At 42.3% G+C, this 26,236-nt stretch overlaps 1 protein-coding gene across 5 annotated transcripts in view; it reads right to left on the bottom strand.

Annotated features, from left to right (window-relative positions):
• Positions 1-15,573, bottom strand: part of USP9X (ubiquitin specific peptidase 9 X-linked) — a 126,341-nt gene extending 110,768 nt beyond the window's left edge. For 4 of the 5 annotated variants that reach the window (XM_032621023.1, XM_032621026.1, XM_032621024.1 and 1 more), the window contains exon 1: positions 14,959-15,573. The gene's annotated coding sequence lies outside the window, so the exon portion shown is untranslated. Of the gene's footprint in view, positions 1-14,169; positions 14,558-14,958 lie in introns of those variants that run through there. The other variant, XM_032621025.1, reaches the window with a different exon arrangement.
• Positions 15,574-26,236: the final 10,663 nt, after the last annotated feature.

Below are 26,236 nucleotides of genomic sequence, written 5' to 3'. Positions count from 1 at the left end.
CCCAGCAATTTCACTTCTGGGTGTATACCAAAGAGACCATCAAAAGACACATACTGGACCTCCCTGGAGGTCCAGTGGTTAAGACTCCAAGCTTCCAACGCAGGAGGCACAGGTTTGAACCCTGGTCAGGGAACTAAGATCCCGCATGCCACACAGTGTGGGCAAAAATATAATAATAATTAAAAAGAAGAGGGCTTCCCTGGTGGTGCAGTGGTTGAGAGTCTGCCTGCCGATGCAGTGGACACGGGTTCGTGCCCCGGTCCGGGAGGATCCCACATGCTGCGGAGCGGCTGGGCCCGTGAGCCATGGCCGCTGAGCCTGTGCATCCGGAGCCTGTGCTCCGCAACGGGAGAGGCCACAACAGTGAGAGGCCGGCGTACCGCAAAAAAAAAAAGAAGACACATACTAAAACAATCATGGCAACACTTTATAATTAGTGAAAACACTGTAAACAATCTGAATGTCCACCAACAGTAGAATGTATAGACAAATAATGGTATATTTCAAATAATGACATCTTAATGAAAAAGAAGAAATTAATCAATCATCTGTTGGGCAAAAAAAGCCAGAAGCAGAGTGCATATTGTATTATTCTGTTTATATGAAATTCAAAACCAAGCATGACTAATTCATTGAAAGATATGGGTCAGAATATTGGGGGGCAGGGGGTTGGAGGAGCAGACACATAAGGGAGTCTTCTAGGATTCTGGAAATGTTCTATATGTTGATCTGAATGATAGTTATACAGATATACACATTTATAAAATTTTATCAAGTCACACACTTAAGACTTGTGGACTTAAACTGTATGCAAGTTATATCTCAATTAAAAACCAAAACTGGGGACCTCCCTGGTGATCCAGTGGTTAAAGACTCTGTGCTGCCAATGCAGGGGGTACAGGTCCAAACTAAGTCGGGAAACTAAGATCCCGCATTCAGCACGGCCCAGCAAAAAAAAAAAAAAAAAAAAAAAAAACAAAAAGAAACTGTATAGTAGGTAAGCCACTCAAAACATAATGTCAAACTTCCCTTGGGAGTCTAAGGCACTGGTTCTCAAAGTGTGGTCCATTAAGACCCTTTCAGCCGATCCCAGAGATTCTGTTTTCATAATAATAAGACATTATTTGCCATTTTCACTGCCATTCTCTCTCAGGTATACAGTGGCGTTCTTCCAGAGGCTACATGATGTATTATATCAAAACAGACTGAAGGAAGAAGGAGACAGAGAATCCACCTGTTTTTCATTAGGTCAGATAAAAGATATTTGCAAGAATGTAAAACAATGTCACTCTTCTCACTAACTTTTGTTTTGGAAGTTATTTTTCATAAAAGTATTATTTACATTAACTTGCAATGAGTTTTATTTTTAAATACACACATAAAAATTTTAAATGTCTGTTTTAGTTTCTAATATAGTAATATATATCAATGGATAGAACCCTACGTTAACAAAAGCTCTTTGAGGTCCTCAATAACTATAAAGAAGTCCTGAGACCAGTAAGTTTAAGAATGACTGGCCTACTGATACACAATAAAAATGATAGGCTTCTTTTGCTACTTCTCTTACAGTGATGAAAAACAACGTTATCAACGTTTTCTCTGAAACCGTCTGTGCCAGACAAAAATCACTGCTACTCTATTTATCTGCATACTTTCATTCTCAATTCAGAAAAAAACAATCTCCCCTAAATTTTATTCCCCCTGCAGGCCACATCACTTTTTAACAGCAGTACGTTCTTAAAGCTTAATCTAGACTTCAGATGAAAACTTAACCAAACTTTAAGCTGCTCTGCCAGCCAAGAAATTTTACCTCTGGCTACCAAGTCTGTAGTCCCTAAATTCACACTACAAGCTGTTGGGCAAACACAATTAACCCACAGGATACTAAATAAAATAAAGCCCTATACACACACACACACACACACACACACACACACACACACACGAAAAACAAGGGAAACATTCAAATTACATTATCCCTCCCTTTACCTGTCAATCCAATACTAACTTCTAAGCCTATGAACCCTTTTTTAAAACCTTTCCTATGTTCCTTTACTTGAAAATGTCTCTTCTCTACACTCCCGTTTTTTCCACATCTTTAGGGATAGAGAGAAAATTTACTAACTTTAAAAGAAAAAAAAAAGGTACCTTAAGTCGTCTCTCATCCAACACCTTGGTTTTACAGGTAACTAATAGCCTTTTGGGTCCTCACTGTTAATGACTTCACAGAGGGCAGGATTCTAAAACTAAAACACAGCCCTTCTGATTCCAAATTCAGTACACTTCCACTGACTATGTTATTTTCACTTCAAATATGAGCAGTTTTTTAAAACAAACAAAAAAACCCTCCAAAACAGAAGCCAATGGGATTACTGCAACTATTTAAACAATCACTTTATTCATCTATTCAAAAGCTGTAAAATATTTCAAAAGCTGTAAAATATCACCTATACAAACCATGGCGAGCCTACAGTTAACACTCAACTGGATGCCAGATTGTAGTCCCCTACATGTTGGGGGAGGGGGTGGTTAAAAAAAAAAAAGGGGGGCTTCCCTGGTGGCGCAGTGGTTGAGAGTCCGCCTGCCGATGCAGGGGACACGGGTTCGTGCCCCGGTCCGGGAAGATCCCACATGCCGCAGAGCGGCTGGGCCCGTGGGCCATGGCCACTGGGCCTGCGCGTCCAGAGCCTGTGCTCCGCAGCGGGAGAGGCCACAGCGGTGAGAGCCCCATGTACCGCAAAAAAAAAAAAAAAAAGGCACGTGCTTTGATAAGTAGTGGAGCCACATTGGGAAAACAGTCATTCTATAACCCAGATTCCTTTCTCCTGATGACCTTTCAATAGATCTCAACAGACAGAAGCTCTCGGTGGGGAGAAAGAGTTGAAGGGGAAGATAATAAAGGTGTCTAGCTTTTTAGTTAAGTATAACATTCAGTGACAGAGAAGCCGAAGTCAAATTAGCAGCACCATCCTCATACAAGTGGAGTCATAGGTACCTCATTCCTTTACTCCATTCCCTAAACCATTCTCTTATCTTTCAGCGAAACCCTTACAAATACTGTCTCAATTCCCTTGCTACCCAACTTTCCAACATGTCCACCATGATGCCATCAGAATTATCTTTCAGAAATAAACAACAGATCTAATTATCTCTACCTTTCACTTAAATTTGAAGGCCCATCTCATTACCCCCAAAACAAAAGTGCCCTAAAGTGGCACTAAGGTCGTCCCTTGTGCTCTAGCCTTACTCAAATTACGTTTCTAGTGTCATATCCCCAAATCCCCCTCCCCTCCCAATATCTCCAGTGTTTCTTCTACATTCTACCACCAGCTTTTCTGTAAAAACATTACACTTTCACACTTCCATTCCTCCATTTCAAGTAGTGGCGCTCAAATACTGCCCCCAGGGCACATTTGGCAAAGTCTGAAGATACTCTTAGCTGTCACAGCTGAGGGGGTGGTGTACTACTGGCATTATGTGGGTAGAGATCAGGGAGGAACAGAAGAGCACCCCTACAACAAAGAATTATCTGGTCCAAGCTATCAACAGTGTTGAAGTTTAAAAACCCCGATCTCAAGTTGCTTTCTCTGCCCAGAAGTTTCTGCTCTAATTCACAGGGCCACCAAAATAGTGCACCTTTGAAAACCAACAAACCTCACTCAACACCAAACTAGAATGATTTTTGTTTTTCTCTTATTTATTTCGGCCTGCCTTGGGTCTTCGTTGCTGCGTGCGGGCTTTCTCTAGTTGCGGCGAGCGGGGGCTACTCTTCGTTGTGGTGCGTGGGCTTCTCACTGCGGTGGCTTCTCTTGTTGCGGAGCACGGGCTCTAGGCGCGCGGGCTTCAGTAGTTGCAGCACGTGGGCTCAGTAGCTGTGGCACATGGGCTTAGTTGCTCCGCAGCATGTGGGATCTTCCCGGACCAGGGCTCAAACCCGTGTCCCCTGCACTGGCAGGCGGATTCTTAACCACTGAGCCACCAGGGAAGTCCCTCTTCATCTCTTTTACCATTCTATTTTCCACACCACTATTTAGTACAGCACTTATCACACTATATAGTCTGGCCCAACAGACGTTAGAGCCTAGGAGGTAAGGATTTATCTTTATATCCCCTTGTGCCAGAATAGCATAAAATGAGTTCAATTCAATCGTTATAAGATAGCAGTCACCCAGTCCAAATCCTTCATTTTACAATTTCATCTAGGTTAAATAATTTGCTCACTAACTGGCAGTAGTTACAATCATAACCCAAGCCCTTTGACCGAGATTAGAGCTCTTTACTACCAACTACACTTTCTCAATCAGGCTGAGAGAGGTTCTGATCACCTACAAAGGACAGTTCAGATTTAGACACTATCAACTGAGCCTCAGGAAACTTCTCAGAGCCACCTTCCCAGAGGCTGTTTTTGAAGAAACATAAAGAAACAAAAAAAGTGGAATGCTAAGGGGCTTCCCTGGTGGCGCAGTGGTTAAGAATCCACCTGCCAGTGCAGGTGACACGAGTTTCGAGCCCTGGTCCGGGAAGATCCCTCATGCCACGGAGCAACTAAGCCTATGCGCCACAACTACTGAGCCTGCGCTCTAGAGCCCGCAAGCCGCAACTACTGAGCCCGCGTGCCGCAATTACTGAAGCCCGCGTGCCCAGAGCCCACGCTCTGCAATGAGAAGCCACTGCAATGAGGAGCCCGTGCACCGCAACGAAGAGTAGCGCCTGCTCACCGCAACCAGAGAAAAGCCCACACGCAGCAACGAAGACACAACGCAGCCAAATAATCAATTAAAAAATAAAAAGTGGAATGCCAAAAGAAAAGCATGGGGGGGGGGGTGGTACATGCTACCAGAGTTCGGAGAAAATGACGACCACTTCCAACTGGAGAAAATCAGGAAACAGTTCATGAAGATGGCTAGGTGGCTAGCCACAAAAGGGAGACGGAGTTCCAAGAGTAAAGCCACAGGAATAGGAAAGACTGGAGCATCCACATCAGCTACAGATAATTTGATTACATGAGAGAACAAGAAATAACCTCAGAAAAGTAAACCAGAATTACATCAAAATGACCTAGTCTGGGTAGAGCGGACATGGTAAGAGTTTTCAGCAGTATTTGGGAAGAGAGCAGGAAGAGAAATGGAGGTACTCGAAGAACCTGATTTTTGTGGTTGTGTAGAGGAACAGAAGCCAAAGAATCCTTCCATTAGTCTCCTTTCACTGATGTGATTCTTCTTCCCATGATGCACTGAGGATAACTAAGGTAATCCTCAAGTAGGAGTAATTTGAGATAGCTGACATATGGCTCAGATAATGACATCCGTTATGAGACAAGAAATACACCTACAAGCACTCCATTAGGCTTCTCCAACCCTCAGTCTAGACCCACAATCCCTCTCACCCTAGTTCAGCATGCTCCAAGTCAAAAACTCTCAAGAATTTTGGATAACTATATTGTACACTCGATACTGATACTGTATATCAACTATAGTCAATAAAAAAAAGAATTCTGGGTAACTAATTGCTATCTATGTACGATGAACACAGTAAACAGATATATACAGACAGATTAAATATAAGTAAATGAGACTTTCTGTAGTCATTTCCACAAGAGTCTAGGCAAACACTGTACATAGGCAGTACCCTCCTTTCATATATAACGCATTCCTGAAAATGTGATAGAAGACAAATATTTCAAAGCCAAACGATAGATTCACATGTTTCTAGGGGTTTTTCCAACTCTCAGAGTCAGAGTGAAGGAAAGTATTGTAAAATCCCTAATTACACCTCACCTTTCACATACAAGCTTTATTACATACTCGCCATACTTAATTTCCTGTTTCGTTCTAATTATTTCACTCACCACTGAACAAAGTCAACCAACATAACCAATGAGCACAACCTAACCCTGTAAGGTTAAAGATTCATATCCGCAACCAGTCCTGTCTCAAAGATATTAGGTTTGAGCTCCCCAGCTGATGCACTTTTGTTTTCCCACTCACTTATAAAAGGGCAAAATACAACTGAACTTACAAATCAACACACAAGACAGTGCTGTACAAATACAGCAAAACTGCTGAAACAGAACAGTTCTCAGGCAGGCAATACCACCCTGCAATAAAAAGACACTTCAGCTAATGGACAGAAGTCTGAACTTGACTTAAAGAAGTCAAGTGTATGGGCTTCCCTGGTGGCGCAGTGGTTGAGAGTCCGCCTGCCGATGCAGGGGACACGGGTTCGTGCCCTGGTCCGGGAAGATCCCACATGCCGCGGAGCAGCTGGGCCCATGAGCCATGGCCACTGAGCCTGTGCAACCGGAGCCTGTGCTCTGCAACGGGAGAGGCCACAACGGTAGGAGGCCCGCGTACCACACACACACGCACACAAAAAGTCAAGTGTATTAAGTGTATTTATAGCATATTAATGTATTGATTATACAAAAGTCAAATATATCACAGCTAAGGACTAACATGTTTCAAGTGGAAAAGGTACAGAAATAAGAATCAGAGCTCAAAGTTCTTGTTAAGAAATCCTTCCTCTTTATATAGACACAATTATAATATACAACTCTTACCTCCTTTCCCAGTCCACAGAACGTTTTTAGGGGGGGGTGGGGTGGGGAGGATTAGACTGGAACCACGACTCACAACAGTGAAAATAAAGATTACTGAGAAAATGAGATAGCTAAGAAAAAACAAAAACACAAAAACATTAATTCAAAAAAGTCTGTGGCTGGGACTTCCCTGGTGGTCCGGTGGTTAAGAATCCGTCTTCCAATTCAGGGGACACGGGTTTGATCCCTGGTCAGGGAACATGTTTGATCCCACATGCCGCGGGGCAACTAAGTCTGCACACCACAACTAGAGAGAAGCCCTTTTGCCGCAATGAAGACTCGACACAGCCAAATAAATGAATTAATTAATTAAAACAAGAAAAGTCTGGGGCCTTTTAATATATATGTGAACCATCCTTAAACCTCAATAGCCACCAAAGAAGAAAAGCAACAAATGCATAAAATGAAACAGGCCAAAGAACAGTTAAATTATACTCTCGATGTTACTGCCACTGGCAAAGAACAGGAAGCCCCTTTGGAGATTGAAGAAACAAAGCAACAGAAGTGGGAAAGCATAGGAAGTGTATGGACAATCCTGAGTCAAGTGAATGGAGAACAGGGGAAAAGAAAATTTTAAACGGTGGGACATGGTGAGATTTTTGAGCAGTATTTACCAAAACAGTATCTAAAAAAGGAACAGCGGAGTGAGGAAGGACCCCAAAACGGTGTCTTTAGGCAGGATGAACAAATGGCACACTCTGAAGTCCTGAAGCAGAAGTGGAGGCAGAGGACATGAGGAAACATGACTTAGTAAACTGATTAACTGATAAGAACCTTTGATCTAACACACATCCAACATCTAATAATACGGTTACTTCTACATGATGGAATTATTAGAGGTGGGGTTTGTGTGTTTTGCTCTTTGCTTTTATTCCCTTATGCTACCCAAACTTTTTCTTAATCGAATAGATTACAATAATCTCATAATCAGACAGAAGTTATAAAGAAAAAGTATATAACATCTTTAGAAAGCTTTCTATCAAATAATAAATTGGTTTAAGTATTTAATGAAATAGTTTGATAATGCCTCTTTCCAATTTAGCTTTCCTTTAACATGAGTATCAAACACCACTGCACTGCTTTCCAAATGGTGCTCTTTGTCCCCAGACTCTAGCTCTAAAGGGTTTGTGGAAATTAATTTTTAAACTCCTTCTAACCAGTATGTATGACAGGGACAATTGTGTTTTGCTCACCTTGTGTATCCCTGTTACCTGGTATAATACCTAGCACATAACAGGCATTTAACAAGTAACTGTTGAATTTAAAACAAAGTACAAAATAAAGATTCAAGAAAAATTAAACAAAGTGATCAGCCTGATAAAAAATAGGATATGCTGGATTTCATCTCTAAACCAGTAATTCTCCAAGGGTAGTTCCATGCTTGGGAGCTTGTTAGAAATGCACATTCTTGGGCCCCATTCCATACTTAATGACTCAAACTCTGGGGGCAAGAGCCAGCAATCTGTTTTAACAAGTCCTCCAGGTTTGAGAACCACTGCTCTAAACCAGGGCTGCCAAACTATGGTCACAGATTAAATCTAGCCTCCTGTTTTTGTACAGCCCACAAAATTGAGAATGGATTTCACACAGCGTCATTTACAATCAACTTGATGACAGGGAGTATGAACTTTAAACCCCAAATAGGCAAAATACTGTATTACTGGCCTCCCCCGCAATTCTCTTCTTCTCATTAGACCTAAATTACAATTAATTGTACTCAACTATCATTATATTTTGAATTTCATCAATGAAAAATTTACCTAACAGCCTCGATTTTGCCTCTTAAGAACACAAAGCCTAAAGTCTATAATATTTACAATCTGGCCGTGTACAAGAAAAGTTTGCTGATCCCTGCTCTGAACCCTGACAGTGTTATCAAGGAGAGCAACCAAATCTTTCTACACTACCTTGATCAGGAATACTCTGTTAGGCAGAACATGGGTCTAACACCATATAATTTCCCCGTCCCAAGTTAATCGAGTAGACTTATGTAGAAGTTCTAAGTAACCAGCTAAGAAAAAAGACCAGAAAAGAGATGTAACCAACAACCTAAACTTACAGCTCTCCGTAACCACCAAAGTCAGTATAGGAAGGAAATGAACACAATAGGACAGGAAAAAGAGGTTTCTCCTACTCCTTTTTCTCTTCCTAAATTTTCTTCTTCACACTTCACAGGTAGGTAGCTGAAGATGGGATCCAAGACTTACCAGCTCAAAACTGTCCCAAGGAAAATAATTCCTTCGATAACGGTTGGCCAATATGGGTCTAAAGTGTTCAAACCATACATGATTGATCAGTTACAGAAAAGATAAACAGAAAGGGGCTATAATATTATGATACAAGCCGTTATAGATATTAGAAATCGAACATTCCCCCACATTTTGCCTTTGAGGCAAAGTTATTGTTTGCAATGTTATCATGGGGTTTTGTTGTTGTTGTTTTGGCTGCACCGCATGGCATGTGGGATCTTAGCTACGTGACCAGGGATGGAACCCATGCCCCCTGCAGTGTAAGCGTGGAGTCTTAGCCACTGGATCGCCAAGGAAGTCCCAATAAACAATGTTATTCTATGCGCTCTGTAATACATAAAGGTAAAGGACAGAATCCCTGACCTTATTTATCCATTAGGAAGAGATTTAAGTGTGAATTATATGAGTGACTACAAAGGTCACGGAATTCAAAGAATTTAATAATTAACGTGACTTGTTAGATACGGAAATAGCTTCACACAGAAGGTAGTCTATGTACACTATCTTAGTGAAGTTACTTCACCTCGTTGAGCCATGTTCCTCATCTGAAAAACAAGGAGTTTGACTAGATCTAAGATTCCTTCCAGGACTGCTCATCATAAAAGGATTATTAGGTCAAGTTAAGTGACTCCAAGTAATAAAGAGAATTAGAAAAAAAAAAAAAAAAGACATAGAGAAATCATACAAGAAAATGATGAACTGAACGTCCAACAAATAATTATTGAATGTCTATGTGCCAGGCACTTTCTAGGTGCTAGGGATATGTCAGTGACTTAGGATCTTGAGTCTGACCAGACGGATGCCACCAACCTAAAAGAATCTGGAGAACAAATTTAATCAAAGCATCTGAACAAAATAAGTAAAACAAACAGAAAAACACACAAGCAGTGCAGAGATAACTGACAGAATCAATACAGAAAAGGAATGGCAGGAGGAACAGGTGACACCAGAGTATGTAGTTACTGGCCCAAAATTAAAAGCATCGTAAGTATGGCTATTCCTAAAGCCAATACTAAAAGAATCCATTTCTACTGTACTTGACATTTGGGCTCACTAGAGAAGGCTGGCGTTCATAGGAAATTCTATTTAACTTATTTTAAAAAGATGAAAGGTAAAAGGAAAGTTCCATCAGCTTATACCAAAACTAGTATACTTCTTATAACAACTTAATTCAGTCCCCTTCTATGAAGCACAATAAGGAATGACAAAATTAGAGCTAGGAAGGACTTTATAGAGACCAGCTAGTCCAATGGCCCTCACTTCATATAACGTAAGCTTCTAGACAACAGTAATCTCTAGGACAGTGCCTGGCACAGGGTAGATACCCAATAAATATTTGATGAAAAGGAAACTAATGCCTTAACAGATATTAATAATGTTAGTATTAGAGCTGGAACCCTAACTCTAAGATGCTCAGTAAGAGATAATAAATAAATGTGTGTGTGTATAAACTCAGAATCTCAGATCTCTTTTTCTAAAATAAATTGCCAAAAAATAACCTAGCTGCTCATCAGAATATTTTGAGTTTTTTAATTAAATGCCCAGTTCCCACCCCAAACCTACTCAATTATAATCTCCCCAGAGTAAGACCTAAGCAAATACATTTTGAAAAAGCTGCACAGGTGATTCTGATACACAGCTGAACTAGAAAATTACTGTTAGACAGTGACTGAAAATAGAATTAGAAACCCACTGGCTATCAAATGCATGTAGAGTGTGAGAGTGTACTGAAGCCCAAAAGGTTAGCACAGGCACACTGAAGAATAAATTTAAGTGAGATATCTTGTCTTAATAGTATGCCTTTTCACACCTTATTCCTTAAAAGCATATTACATTGATCATTACTTTCCACTCAACAGTAGTAACTGAATGGTAAATTCAAACTCCAATATACATAAATATCAGGCATTTCATGACTTCTTTCTTCCTTATGACAGACTTTATAACATAGAAAATAGGACAGTGATCATTAATTTAACAGAAAGATCTCTGACAAATCTTGTGCCACATTAAGAATGCTCATAGATTCTACATTAGCAACCCCCCCAATATAGAATTTAGCACAACAGACCAAGGAAATTAAAGAGAAACAAACACCAAATAAAGATGTTATTACTATTTCATTCATTCCATAAAATTACCAACCAATATGGCAAAAATGCAAAATAAAACCTTTCATTTTGAAAACTTTTTGTGAAAATTACACTGACTTTAAACTAAGCTAAATAAAACTCAGAATTCTCAAATTGAGATAATAAAAATTCACATGATACTAAATGTTCACTTATGGGATATGATTTAAATAGATCACTGGGAGAGAAATGCTAGATTTTGCACCTTTTAGGAATGTTAAGTTGCCTTACATTATTTTAGTCATAAAAAGACCCACCAATTAAACTATCAACCTGAACATGTTGGGAGACATATGGAAGGGGAAGAACCTGTTTGCTGCGAAGTTTTAGCATCTCCCTTGGTCAATCAAGATACTTCCCAAATTGCAGACTATTACATTTTTATTAAAATTTTAATCTAAAGCCTCTCTGGTACAGGAAACAAAGCAAAAGTCCTCATTTTTTAAAAAAAATAGTAATCAGTGTCATTTCACTAACATGGCAAAGCAGTCGAAGCACCACTGGCTGAACCTGACAGACCTTAGTCCTTTATCTGTTTAATGGAAATCATATGATCCACATACAGTGATAAATGGAGTGTTTAACATAGTGCTGGCACATAATTAAGTCACCAAATGACAATTGTAGTGATAACTGAAAACAGTTGAAGAAGAAAACCATCTTATTTATCCACTGGAAAGTTCAACAAGAACATGCTAACAGCAATAACAATGGTTTTCAACCCTGACTGCATGAGAATCACCCATAATCCTTTTATTTTTTAAATTAAAAAAAAACATCTTTATTGGAGTATAATTGCTTTACAGTGTTCTGTTTTCTGCTGTATAAGAAAGTGAATCAGCTATATGTATACATATGTCCCCATATCCCCTCCTTCTTGCGTCTCCCTCCCTCCCACCCCTCTAGGGGGTCACAAATCACCGAGCTGATCTCCCTGTGCTATGCAGCTGCTTCCCACTAGCTATCTATTTTTACATTTGGTAGTGTATATATGTCCATGCTACTCTCTTACTTCGTCCCAGCTTACCCTTCCCCCTCCCCGTGTCCTCAAATCCACTCTCTACATCTGCGTCTTTGTTCCTGTCCTGCCTCTAGGTTCGTCAGAGCCATTTTTTTTTTAGATTCATATATATGTGTTAGCATACGGTATTTGCTTTTCTCTTTCTGACTTACTTCACTTTGTATGACAGACTCTAGGTCCACCCACCTCACTTCAAGTAACTCAATTTCGTTTCTTTTTATGGCTGAGTAATATTCCATTGTATGTATGTGCCACATCTTCTTTGTCCATTCATCTGTCAGTGGACACTTAGGTTGCCTCCATATCCTGGCTACTGTAAAGAGTGCTGCAATGAACACTGTGGTACATAACTCTCATAATCCTTTTAAAATACACCGCTGCCCAGGGCCCATACCAGACCAATTAATAAGTCTCCGGGAATGGGACGCGGGCATCAGTATATACTTTTTTAACCCCCACCCCCGCCCAGTGATTCTAACATGCAGTCAGGGTTGAGGTCCAACACATTAACCCTTTCGCAAGTATTAATGTTAGACTCTATGTTAAAATTAGAAAAGAATTTAACAATAAATACCTTTCAAAGATACAGATCCTCAGAGAACTAACTAAAACCCTGTTATCCAATTTTTTGGGGAAAAAATTTCAAGATTCAGAAAACATACCACCAATAGGGGAAATATAACCTGATTTAAACAAAGTTTGGTTCAATATTAAAATTCTGAAACTTAAGTGCAAAAGCAATGTTTTAAAATTGACCTTATGAAACAAAAAATAAGCTAAAAGAATGCTTGCTGTGTCCAACTAATCAAGAACTTGATGACTAGCAAATTCACGAGAAACATCCATTTTCAAAAACTAAGCAGCATTATTAATATCATATCAGAAAAATTATCTTTCAGGAGATATTCATAAAATCTCTCATCCTCTTGAGATGTCAGAAAATTTATTTCAAGAGTCTGGAAGAAAAAAGATCCAAAGTAAATCCTACTGAAGCATTCCACTGATAAAACAAGGAAACTATGGAACACCAAGAGATTCCAATAATTTGGTGAAAGGTAAAATCTGCCCTTCAAAGCTACTTTCTAAGGAATTTAGATTCTCACATGTACGGTTCTTGGTGTTATTTAATCCCTCCAGAAATTTTCCTTCTCAGAAACTACCAAGGTCAGCAAATAAAAGGAAGAAAAGGCATGAGAACATTAAAATAACACGTTAAGAATTGCAAATTAAGTGTTCATGCAAAAAATATTCAAAAAAGGCAAAAAAACACATATAGTTCAAAAGTCTTATTTTTAAATGAGAGAAAACAAAACATAACATGCTATCAGAAACATTTTGAGTTTGCCCTTGGTACACCAATCTCAAATATTTCTGGTTTTCACTCAAATCCAAACACTGTTACAAGTATGACAAAGCACATGGGTTATAAAATTGATAAAACAAATGTTGACATCTCTGTGTATTTAACACGTAAATCTTTCAGAACTAGGAAGGCATTTGCTGAAACCAAAATGGCAGCCCACTGAATCAGTAGACCAATGAGATCTAAAAGAGTTTGTAGTCTCTATTTTTAAGTTCAAGTATACGGATTAAAAAAGCCAAGCTAGTCACGGTTAACGAATCCTTACCATATAATCACTAAGAATAGAGAATGAGCTCCAAGAGAAGTTAACTATCTGCTGAAAAGCTTCCTAATCTAAAAAACCCCGAATTCTTCCTCAGAAGTTAAGGTTTACAAACGTTATATAGACTTAGACTCATGGGTTTCCATGAAACTCATGGGTTTCATGGGGACTCATGGCTACAAATATATTTCCCTCCCCTTAAAGCACAAAAATTTAACCTAGAACTCGCTCAGTTAAATTCAAAGACTGTCTGTAGAAATTACACACACCTGTAAACTGCACGATGCAAAATCCAATTAACGTTATAACTATGGACTTTGCAAAAAAAATAACAAGCTTAATTTAGCAGCTTCAGTTGATCTTAAAAGTCACTGTGTAAGTTCCAGTCGCCCCAAAAATCCATACAAATATTGCAAAACACGTATACACCTGCTCCATAACTCTTTAACTTAATATTTCACAATGAATGAAAAATAAACCGTTTCTCAAACCCGAAGCGTCACATCACAAGAATCTGAAGGCTTTATCATTAACAAACTCGTACATGCTAATATTCTTTGCAGAAACAGTTAAAAATAGAAAGGTGGTCGGTCCAAGCTCGCTTGGAAGCGATTTCTGCCTCAAAACATCTTTCGCGGCTTTGGCCCTCCGTAAATAAAAGAGGGCGAAGGAAGCGAAGGAGGCCGATAACCCGGAACCCGGCTCCGTCTCCCAGACCACAGGGCCCAGGAGAAGCTGCGGGTTATCGCAGGAGGGCGGGGGGGAGGCGGACAAGTCGTCGGGCCCGATAGCCAGGCGTAGCCGAGGCCTAGCTCTACGGCTCCAAATCACTCCACCTCAGTAATGGCGTTTGGTGTCAAGTAGAACGAGACCGGGAAGGAAACCGGCCGCGAGCCCGCCGAGCGCCGGGCTGCAAACCCCGGGACCTGGGGGCGACGAGCCCCCGGCGCCGACCCGGCCCCGGACTGCGGATGCGGGGGCTGCACGCCGCGCCCGGAGACTCCATCCTCCGACGCGGCCCCAGACAGGACGGGAAGGGGGAGGAGGAGGAGGAGGGACGGAGCCGTCAGCCATTTTCCCTTACAGTCCAAAACACAGAGACACGCTCCCGGGACGCCGGCTGGGCATGGAACGAAGCCCCGCGGCCCGCCCCGCGCCGCGCGCGCCCGCCCCGCCCGGGGCCCAGGCGGGAGAGCCGGGAAGCCCCCAGCCCGGCCCGCGGCCGCCGCGGGAGGAACCGCGCGTACGCACACCCCCCTCGCCCTCTTCCCTCCCCTCGATCCAGCTGTTGGCCCCGGAAAAGCGCGCAGTCCCGGCGTGGCTAGCTACCCACCGCACGACACAGGCGTCTTCTCTTCAGAAGCAGGACACACAGAAGCGGCAGCAAGTCTCAGTCCCGGGACAAGGCCGACCGTGGGTGCATCCCAGGCCCAAGGGTGACGGGCGACAAAGTGTGTCGAGAGGCTGCAGGCGTAGGAACCAGGGGGGCTGCACAGCGACGCCGGAATTCGCTGCTCGCCGCGCCCGCCCTGCAGCAGCGGTGGCCGCGGCCGCCTCCTCCTCCTCCTCAGCCGGCGGCGGCCCTCTTCCCCCTTCTCGCCTCGGGCTGGGGCTCTCTCTGAGCGCAGACGGGCTCCGGGCGGTGCGTTTCTCCTGCGTCACCTCCTCCTGCTCCTCCTCCCGCAGTGGCGGCTTCACCTTCCACTGGTCGCCGCCTCTGTCCCCGCTCCGGGCCTGGTCGCTTTGCGGCGGCTTGCTCCTCGCTCCCGGCGCCGAGCAAAGCACCGGGCGCTGAGGCGGCCGCCTCCCGCGAGGCTTGTGAGCTGAACGGGGAGGGGCTCCGCGCGGCAGAGGCCCGGACGGGCCGGGTGCAGGGAGGTTGCGGCTCCGGCGACGGCGGAGACTAGCTTCCGCAGCCGCGGCTGCCCGTCCTCCTCAATATGGCGGATCCGGCAAACCAAAAAAAAAAAAAAAAAAAAAAAAAACAAAACCCCTCGGCCAGTGGCAGCGGCGGTAGCGGTAGCAGCAGCAGTGGCGGCGGTGGAGGCAGTAGCGAGACGGCGCAGACTCCCACCAGCCCCAGCACCGCCCAAGGCCCTGAGGTGCCCCGCCCCCGTCGAGCCCCGCCCCGCACGAAGCCCGCCCGCTCTAGGCCCGCCCCGCACCAGGCCCGCCCCTCAGCCCTCCTCCTCCTTCTCCTCCACCCCACACCCCTTCTCCCTCACCTGCTCCTTATGCTCCCTCTGGTCCCCCTCCACCCGGGGCCGTCTTCCGCCAGGGAGGAGTGGCGCGTGCGTCCGGGAAAGCCGGGCCAGGCGTGAGACGCTAGGAATTCGGGGAGCTGGGGTGGGGGAAGGGACGAAAATGCGGAAAAGATTTTTCAAGCAGTACTGTTTCTTTCGGCCGGCCCCTCCAGGGTCGCACTACGGCCAGGAACTGTGTTTCATACCCCTCGCCTCTGGAGCAATGTGAGGGCAGAAGCGGCACCAGGGCGGGCAGAAATGGGGGAGGGGAGGCCCGAAAGGATCTGGCATACCACGCCGGGGAAGGAGCTGGGAGGTCGGGATTGGCGGGTTGCGTGGCCAAGACAGAGTTAATCGCGTGAGCCACAGTCGCGTCGCTCAGAGTTTGACTTGGGCCGCCTGTTTTTGTTCCATTGTGTTCCGGCTCCCCGCCGCCGAGTGCCCGGATGATGACGTCACCAGCCTCCCCTTTTTCCGGGATTGTGGGGGGAGGGGTATCGGATCTCGATGCCACGCGCTGGGCGGTCGCACCCGCGGTGGCTGGGGGTCCCGGCGGCAGAGCTGACCCTCGTTACATGTCCTGTGAGCCGGCCAGGCCCATGGGGCGGGTACCTTGGTGTGTGGGGGGGGCAACGGTGCGAGGTGCTGAGGGCCAGCCACCTGCTCCTCGCCGATAGGGAGAAGGTGTGGCTCTCTCCTGCGGCGGGAGGGGGCAGTTGGGAGTGGGGAACCTTCTCCCTCTCCAAAGAAGCAGGTGCTCTGAGAAATTCATTCACGTGATTCTGCAGCATCCGTACCTGAAAGCACTTGGGCTCCTTCACAGCCTGTGACCGACCACCCTTCGGCCGTAAGAGCCTTAAAACACAGCAGCAAAGAAAAAATTATAAGGTGCCACTGATGGCATAGCCACTAGGCAGTACTAAATGTACCAAGATTAGCCTTTTTTTGCCAAATCATTAACATAATTCAGTGTTAGAACCCGGAAGGGCTTTATGAACCCATGACATCCATTATGTCATGGACTATTTTCTACATGTTTATATTCCAACGTGAAGCCTATCAGGCTAATCTCAAATAAATGGAGTGCAAGGAACAATACAATCTCGGCTGCCCAAATGAAGAGAAAAGAAATGCAACTCCTAACTTAAGCACGGATATCCTTTTGACATAAAAATGCTTGTGGGCACCAAATTGCATGCAAAATCATAGCAAAACCCTATAAAACATTTTGTGTGGAACAGAGTTGGATTTAGTTACGCTATAATTATGTTACTTTGTAGTACAAAGTTGTTAAAATGGAATCCAAACTAGTTTAGGGTAACACTGGGAGAGCACAATGATACCAGTATCTTAAATTTTGAAACCACTTCCCTATATAGTAGTAGACTATACAAAGTTTTCACCATAAAAATCACCTAATAAGGTGTCCAAGACACAATTCATAGGCCTAATAATTCACACCACATTTTATCTTGTTTTTGTAATTATTTCCATGAATGGCTTGTCTTCTCCACTAGCTTATGAGCTCCTAAAGAGTAGACTACCATCCATGTACACTGTAAGTTTGCTAAGTGCATGGTTGTTTTATTTAATCCTCAGAACCTGCCCAGTGAGATAGCCAGAACATATATTACTATCACTGAGTCTAGATAACAGAAAGGGTAAATGATTTGCCCATGGTCACCAGACAGGATTGGTAAATGTTGAACATAGGTCTTTAAACCCTATCAAAAATGCACCTTTAAAAGGATGTCCCCTCTCACCAATTCTATTCAAGATTGTACTTGTGGCTCACATGAGGGAAAGAAAAAGAACTATAAGGCATTCAGGTAAGAAAGGAACGATTAAACTACTTCTATTTGCAGATGACATGATCTTGTATATAGAAAATCCTGGGGAATCCAGTATAAAAAACTATTAGAGCTAATAAATGAGTTTAGCAAGGTTGCAGGATATAAGGTCAGTATGTTAAAAATCAATTATATTTTTATGTACCAGCAATAAACAATCTGAAAATGAAATTAAGAAAACAATTCTACTTCCAATAGCATCAAAAAGAATAAAATACTAATGAATGAATTTAAGTGAAGGACAAGATCTGTATACTGAATACTACAAAACATCATTGAAAGAAATTAAAGACCAAAATAAATGGAAAAACAGCCCATGTTCAAGGATTAGAAGACTTAATGTTGTTAAGATAGGAGTACTCTCCAAATATATCTTCAGTCAGCCCAATCCCTACCAAAATCCCAGCTGGCTTTTTAGCAATAAGCACATGAAAAAATGATTTACATCACTAGTCATTAGGGAAATGCAAATCAAAACCATGATGAGATGCCACTTCACACCCATTAGGATGGCTATTATCAAAAAATGGAAGGGGCTTCCCTAGTGGCGCAGTGGTTGAGAGCCCACCTGCCAATGCAGGGGACACGGGTTCGTGTTCCAGTCTGGGAAGATTCTGCTTGCCGCGGAGCGGCTGGGCCCGTGAGCCGTGGCCGCTGAGCCTGCAAGTCCGGAGCCTGTGCTCCGCAACGGGAGAGGCCACAAACAGTGAGAGGCCCGCGTACCGCAAAAAAAAAAAGAAAGAAAAAAAAAGGAAAATAACAAGTGTTGGCAAGGATGTGGAGAAATTGGAACTCTTGTACACTGCTGGTGGTGAATGTAAAATGATGCAGCCACTGTGGAAAAGTTTGGCAGTTCCTCAAAGAACTAAACTTAAAATCATCATATGACCCAGCAATTCCACTCCAAAGTATATACCCACAAGAATTGAAAGCAGGGACTCAAACAGATACTTGTTCACCCACATTCTTAGCAGCATTGTTCACAATAGCCAAAATGTGGAAACAATCCAAATGTTCATCAACAGATGAGTGGAAAAACAAAATGTGGTATAAACATACAATGGACTCTTAGTCAGACTTAAAAAGGAATGAAATTCCGATACCTGCTACAACATGGATGGACCTTGAAAACATTATGCTAAGTGAAAGAAGCCAGACATAAAAGGTCACATATCGTATGATTCCACTTAATGAGGTACCTATAATAAACATTCATAGAGACAACAAGTAGGATAGAGGTTACCAGTGTTGGGGGGAGGAGAGAATGAAGAGTAATTGTTTAACAGGTACACTGTTTGGGGTGATGAAAAATTCTGGAAATGGAAAGTGGTGGTGGTTGCACAGCATTGTGAATGTACTTTAAGCCAATGAATGGTACACTTTAAAATTTCACGTTATATGTATTTTACTACAATTTATTTTTACAGTGGGAAAAAATCAGTTTCATATGCTTTAGCCTATAAGCTATAACCCCACCAGTAGTTCTAGGGGGACTTAGTCTATCAAGTCAAGCTCACCAGCAACTCATTCCTTCCTATGCTCTGTGGAGCTACCCAAAGTGCACCGTGGCTCCCAGGGTGGGTGTGGCCTACAGGACTGCCCACTTTTGACACCTTCCACTCGGTTAATGGGATAGGAGATGAACAGTTCTAAGTTTAAAGAATAGGTTCAATGTCACAGTGCAGTTCCTCAAAATCCATATAGTCCAGGCCTTCCTTCTTATGTCTTTTGTTTTGGTTTCTCTTTTCTAACACCTGTCCTTTAGCTTTAAAACTAATTTTTTACTTCCTGGTTCTGACTCAGTAGAGCAAAGCCTTATTATATTACATTACATTTCCTCATAAAATTTCCCAATGCACTCTTATTTTTCCCCCCAGAAAAGCTTGAAAGTATATTCGTTTTTTACGAGTACACTTACCTTAAAAAATAGACAGAATTTCCTGGGTAAGTTGTTATTATTTAATACTTTCAGTGCTACACATTTCAAAGTTCTGAAGACAAGTGTTAAATGCTTCATACCTGCAGAGACGTCTTCTGGGTTAATGGCTAAGCTAATATAAAAGAGGAGGGAGCTTTGATAATATGTCCCCTAGAGAAGGCTTTGTGGTTTGAATGGAATGAGGAAAGTCCACAATGACTATTTTTAACATAAAAATATGAGAACTAAGAATCTGAGGAGATGGTCCCATTTCATCTTCCTTCATGACAACAGGCAGAGGATGTAGCTAGGGAGAACAAGGTACAACATAAAAGATCTCAGCTGATAACATGCTAGTGCTCAAGGATATTCAATTGAATTTTAGACACCAGTGCCTAGAGCAGACATGCTTAAAAATAGCCTGTCCATCCTGCTCTGAGAGGATCTCTCTGAAATGGACTTATTCCCAGCTAAGGACTTGGACACAGTCCAGGGTATTATTTCACTTATTTTACTCTAGAGCTTTTCGATCTCTTGGGTTTTATTTAAATTTTGAAGCGTTCTATTTCATATATTTTATGTAAACCACCACAGTGCAAAATAATCTGATCCTTTTAGTTTGTTTTTACTAGCACAGTCTCGCTTATTTCATCTAAGCCAAAGAAGTACATATTTTCCCTGTTGGAGAGTAACAACCATGCCTCTGGAGAAGACAGGTGAATTGCTTTAGAGTGACTTAGGGCTGCTAATTATGCCTCACTCCTGCCCTTATGCTAGCTCTAATAAAACAGTGGTATAGCTCAGCTCTGTCCACGTGTCTGTCCAGAAGATTCCAAATTTTCCAAGTCTTACTTAGCTAAAATATATGATTTAAATATGGACCTGCAAAGTCAGCCTGATTTTCTCAACCATTTGCACAATCAAAACTGCACTGCAGTCACCCAGCTCAACCATTTGGTAATTCAAGTCAGACAGCAAGTTAAATTCTTACTACATGCAGCCTGGTGAAGCTTCAGCTCCAGTCTTGCTTTCTGCCTTAGCACACCTTCCAAATCTCTCAGCCAGCCTGGAAGTTTTGTAAAAAGGCAAATTTTCAACCAACTCTTCCTTTTCCTTGTGTTTCTTCAAAGTCTACTCTAGTTTGGAAATATTATTGCTTATCCCAGAAAAAAGTCAACACTGTTAAGCTCTAAGGCTCTGATCACCAATTTCAACATGTATGGGGGTCGGGGGGAGGGTCTTTCCCCACATCGCCAACTAACAGTTCTCCGACACCAACTGGGTGTCCTACCATTCAACCCAATTCTGACACTATCCATCCAGAGACAGCATCAGATCCCACAGGTTAAGGGCTCAGTCCCACAAGACTGCCCTCCACCTCAGATGCCAATTGCAAGTCCAGGTTGTCACCTGTGCTTCTTCTGACCAACCAGCTACAGATTGCAGGTTCCAACGACCCCCTCCTTGGGTTACAGGTTAAGGGCTCAGTCCTACAAGACTGTCTCCTCTCCCCACTTCAGAAGCCAATCAACAAATCCAGAATGTCACCTGTGCTTCTGAGGTAATGGCTATAAATCAGAGGTTCCCACAACACCCTCCTTGGGTTTGATTAATTTGCTAGAGCAGCTCACAGAACTCAGAGAAACATTTTACTTATTATATCACTGGTTTATTATAAAAGCACAAAACTCAGGGACAGCCAGATGGAAGAGATGCTTAGGATAAGGTATGGGAAAGGAGCATGGCGCTTCTATGCCCTCTCCAAGCGTGCCATTCTCCCCGAATCTCTGCATGTTCATCAACATGGAAACTCTCTGAACCCTCTTTTTCGGGGAGGATTCATACCATAGGCGTGATTGATTAGCTTAATGGCCATTGGCAATCTATTCATTTCCAGTACCTCCCCATCTTTGGAGGTTAAGGGGTGGGACTGAAAGTTCCAATCCTCTAATCACATGGTTGGTTTCCCTGGCAGCCCCCATCTTTAGGTGCTTTCCAAAAGTCAGTCACCTCATTAACATAAACCCAGTTGTGGGGGAAAGGGGCTTGTTATGAATAACAAGACACCCATTTTACCTTTATGGCTCTGAAGCAATAAAGTTTCAGGAACTGAGGACAAGATACCAAATATTATGGCAAAAGATGCTCCCATTGCTCTTATGGCTCAGGGAATCCCAAGGATTTTGAAAGCTGTGAGCCAGGAACCATGGACAACAACCAAACATATATAAGAGAAATATATTTTGGTCATCTGAACAACAAAATATATATATTTCTTATAAATCACAATGTCACAAGCTAATAAACAAATATGCTCATTTGCTACTAATTCATATACTACAGCATTATTAATCTGAATCTTACTAAATTAAAACATGGTATTCAGACAGAAACTGTCTAGAATTTTTTGCTTGCCCTGTCATTGGAGGAATGAAAAAAAGGCATTAGTGACATCAACAGTATAAACAAAATTATGAGAGAATTATCTACAATCTAGTCTCTCACTACAGTTGTTCTGAACATGTTAGAAAATTCTGTTGAAATACTAAACTCCTAAATCATTCTTACTTATTAAAGTAGCTTCTCTAAGGCATTTGAAACCAGCATAGGAATGACTTGAATGTTCTGTTCCACACAGATCTTTCTAGAATAAAGAATGAAAGGGCAAGTTAAAGAGGGGCCCCTGGGTGACTGTACTGCAAGCTACCAAAGTTTGAGATTCACTTCCTTTAGGACTTCTAAGACAGAATTCATCTGTTAAGAAAGATAATATATACTCTAGTATATAATTATATTATATTTAATATATAATAAAAATGTTATTTCTCTGAATATATTCTGCAAATCAAACTTTTCACAAACACACAAAAAGGCTTACTTTCAACCAAAATTGGTGAGGTTTTTAGCTTTGTTTTTGCTTATTTCTTTTTGTATTTTAAACATTGTATTTTTGACTGCTGGAAACAGCTATTTTTTCTTGGCTCTTAGGTATATTTTTTCCCACACTCTTTTAGATAAGATTTATTCTTTTTAGAACGCAAACAATGATTTGTCAACTACTGAGCATCAATTCTTTCCCTTCTCAATTTTTTTTTTTTTTTTTCAGTACGCGGGCCTCTCACTGTTGTGGCCTCTCCTGTTGTGGAGCACAGACTCCGAACGTGCAGGCCCAGCGGCCATGGCTCACGGGCCCAGCTGCTCCACGGCATGTGGGATCTTCCCGGACTGGGGAACGAACCTGTGTCCCCTGCATCGGCAGGCGGACTGTCAACCACTGTGCCACCAGGGAAGCCCCTTTCTCACTATTTTTAGGCTCATTTCAGGACCTCTTGCCTCCTTTTTAAAAATTAATTAATTAATTAATTTTTTTATTTTTGGCTGCGTCGGGTCTTAGTCGCAGCACATGGGATCTTCGTTGAGGCATGTGGGATCTTTCACTGCGGCGTGCAGGCTCCACACGGCAGTGCGCAGGCTTCTCTCTAGTTCTGGTGTGCGGGTTTTTCTCTCTCTATTTGTGGCATGCAGGCTCCAGGGCGCGTGGGCTCTGTAGTTTGCTGTACAGAGGCTCTCTAGTTGAGGTGCGCGGGCCCAGTAGTTGTGGTGCGCGGGCTTAGTTGCCCTGCGGCATGTGGGATCTTACTTCCCTGACCGGGGATCAAACCCGTATACCCTGCATTGTAAGGTAAAGGATTCTTTACCACTGGACCACCAGGGAAACCTCTTCTTTTTTTAATTTTAATTAAAGTATAGTTGATTTATAATGTCGTGTTAAGTTTCAGGTGTACAGCATAGTGATTCAGTTATATATATATATATATAGAATCTGAAAAGATTCTTTTCCCTTATAGGTTATTATAAAATATTGAGTATAGTCCCCTGTGCCATACAGTAGGTTCTTGTTAATTATTTATTTTATATATAGTAGTGTGTATAAGTTAAGGACTTCTCGCTTCTTTCGGGGGTTGACTACATAGTGCAGAGGACATCACGGCCCTGGTCTTGGGATTGCAGACTCAAAATAACTGTTTGCGGCTGTGTTGCTCACTTAGTTTGCTCAAGTACTGGAGAGAAAAACTGCACTGTTTCCAAATCAGCCAGTCTTTTCCGCTTGGTCAAGTCCTTCAACAAACTTGGGATTGCATATCAAAATAGTGATTTATGATAGCTTTTAAACGTGTGCTAAAAATGGTAGTGTAATAGGTGGTATAATCAAAAGAAGCAGGCCTGGTCCGAGCATTGTTCTTTAAAAGGGCTTTTCACTTAGTTTACCTAATCTAGACACCAGAAGCTTAAACCAAACAAAACCTGCATGTGTGTCACAAACAACAAACATTACTGTAAATGTAATATGATGACATTACAAAATGTCTGACAAACGGGAGAAATTTGCCTTACTTCCATCACCAAAACCATTGACCACTATTATTTTTTAGTATTTCCTTCTAGATTTTTCTGTATGAAGTGTTTTTTTTTTAATTATAGAAATAATGTAACTAAATTAAAGGAGTTTAGAAAATTGAGGAACAAATAAAAATAAACCCCATAACGCTAAAATGTGATTGCTATAACTTTGGTGTATTTTCCACTAAACTTTTTTTTTTAATAAATTTATTTCTTTATTTTTGGCTGCACTGGGTCTTTGTTGCTGCACACAGGCTCTCTCTAGTTGCAGCGAGCGGGGGCTACTCTTCGTTGCGGTGCGCGGGCGTCTCATTGCGGTGGCTTCTCTTGTTGTGGAGCACGGGCTCTAGGTGCACAGGCTTCAGTAGTTGTGGCACACGGGCTCAGTAGTTGTGGCTCGCGGGCTCTAGAGTGCAAGCTCAGTAGTTGTGGTTTACAAGCTTAGATGCTCTGCAGCATGTGGGATCTTCCCGGACCAGGGCTCGAACCCATATCCCCTGCATTGGCAGGTGGGTTCTTACCCACTGGGCCACCAGGAAAGTCCCTCCACTAATCTTTTAAAGTTGTATTTTCTTTATTTTAAATAGTAGATGTGTATACATACCCTTTTTTTAAAACAAACATTCTTTCACTTCAAAGAACATTCAGCAAATGTTAGCAAGCTATTTCTTATCTGCACCATGCATTTTTCACTTAAACTATCTGGCAGATCTTTCCGTATTAAGACATCTAGAGCTGACTGTTTTGATTGCATAGTATTCCATTAGGTGGATGCAGCATAATTTGGATAGTCAGTCATTTACTGATGCACATTTGGCATGTTTTTAATCTTTTGCTCTTATAAGAAAATGCTGACTTCCAGTTTCCCATCCAACATGTAAGGAGCTTGGAATTCATTACTCCCATCCTCACAAGAAAAAAGGGGAATAGATTGAAAATCAACAACTCCTTTTAAATCCATCAGAAAACTGAGATCACAGGGCTGACTGCTGCCCCCCAAACTGGAGAGACAGGCAAATACACAGAATCACAGTTTACCAGAGCAGAAGCCTTGGAACAGAAGCCCACAGCTTCTGTTTCCTACCACAGAACTGAGGTAGGAAAACTTAAACTGTAATCGATAAATCACTGGAGGTTCAGTGTGGAAAAGCTATTTAGAGACCTAAAAGTGCCAGGTTGGGGTGGGGAGGGTCCCATCTTAGGAGGGCCCCCATAATTTTGTAAGTTTTACCTCTAGGAGTTCCACCATGTTTTGTGCAGACTGAAGAAAAATCCCCTCCTGCCTCTCAGTAGGGGGAGGGAAAAGTAACCTTTACGAAATATGGCCAGAATAGTCTGTTCTTCTTAACAAAGGCCTGCCCTCAAGGGAAACTTTTTTAACAGTGCCTAACTACCTTGGGTATTACTAGAGCCTAAATGATGCAGGCTGGGACATTGGTCCCTCTAGCCTTTTACAAGAGGGAAGATAAATACTCAACTCCAGTCCCCTCTAGCCTTCCTGTTTCACCTAAAGGGAGGGAGGGGGAAAGGATGAGGAGCACTTGTGAAGGTCACAGTTCATGGGCCCAGGCTCACTAAAAGACTAAGACCTAATCATAGACTATAGAATGCTTCCCCTCCCCCACACTTTAACACCACATCACTAAAGGGCCAGTTACCACAGTTCCTTTTTCCCAGTACATCATGTCCAGCTTTCAACCAAAAGTTACAAGGCATACCAAAAGACAAAAACAGTTTCAAGAGACAGAGAAAGTATCAGAACAAAACTCAGATATGGAAGAGATGTTGGAATTATCAAACCAGGAATTTTCCAAAAAAATCTATGATTAATGTGCTAAAACCTCTGGTGGGAAAAATGGACAACATTAAGAACAGACAAGTAATGTAAGCAGAGAGTTGGAAACTCTAAGAAAGAATCCAAAGGAAATGCTAGAAATAAAAAACACTATAACAGAAATGAAGAATGCCTTTGATGGGCTATCAGTAGACTGGACATGCCCAAGGAAAGAATAAGTGAGCTGGAATATATGTTAACAGAAACTTCTAAAACTGAAATGCAAAGAGGAAAAGAAGAATGAAGAAGACAGAACAGAATATCCAAGAACTGTGGGGGCAGTTATAAAAGGTATAACGTACACATAATGGGAATAACAGAAAGAGAAAAAGGAGCAGAAGAAATGTCTGAACTTACAATTGGTG

This window comes from Phocoena sinus, chromosome X, assembly GCF_008692025.1.
Source record: "Phocoena sinus isolate mPhoSin1 chromosome X, mPhoSin1.pri, whole genome shotgun sequence".
In the NCBI taxonomy this organism is placed as follows: Eukaryota; Metazoa; Chordata; class Mammalia; order Artiodactyla; family Phocoenidae; genus Phocoena; species Phocoena sinus.
The sequence above is the reverse complement of the archived record's forward strand: the minus strand, read 5'-3'. Positions and strand labels throughout refer to the sequence as shown.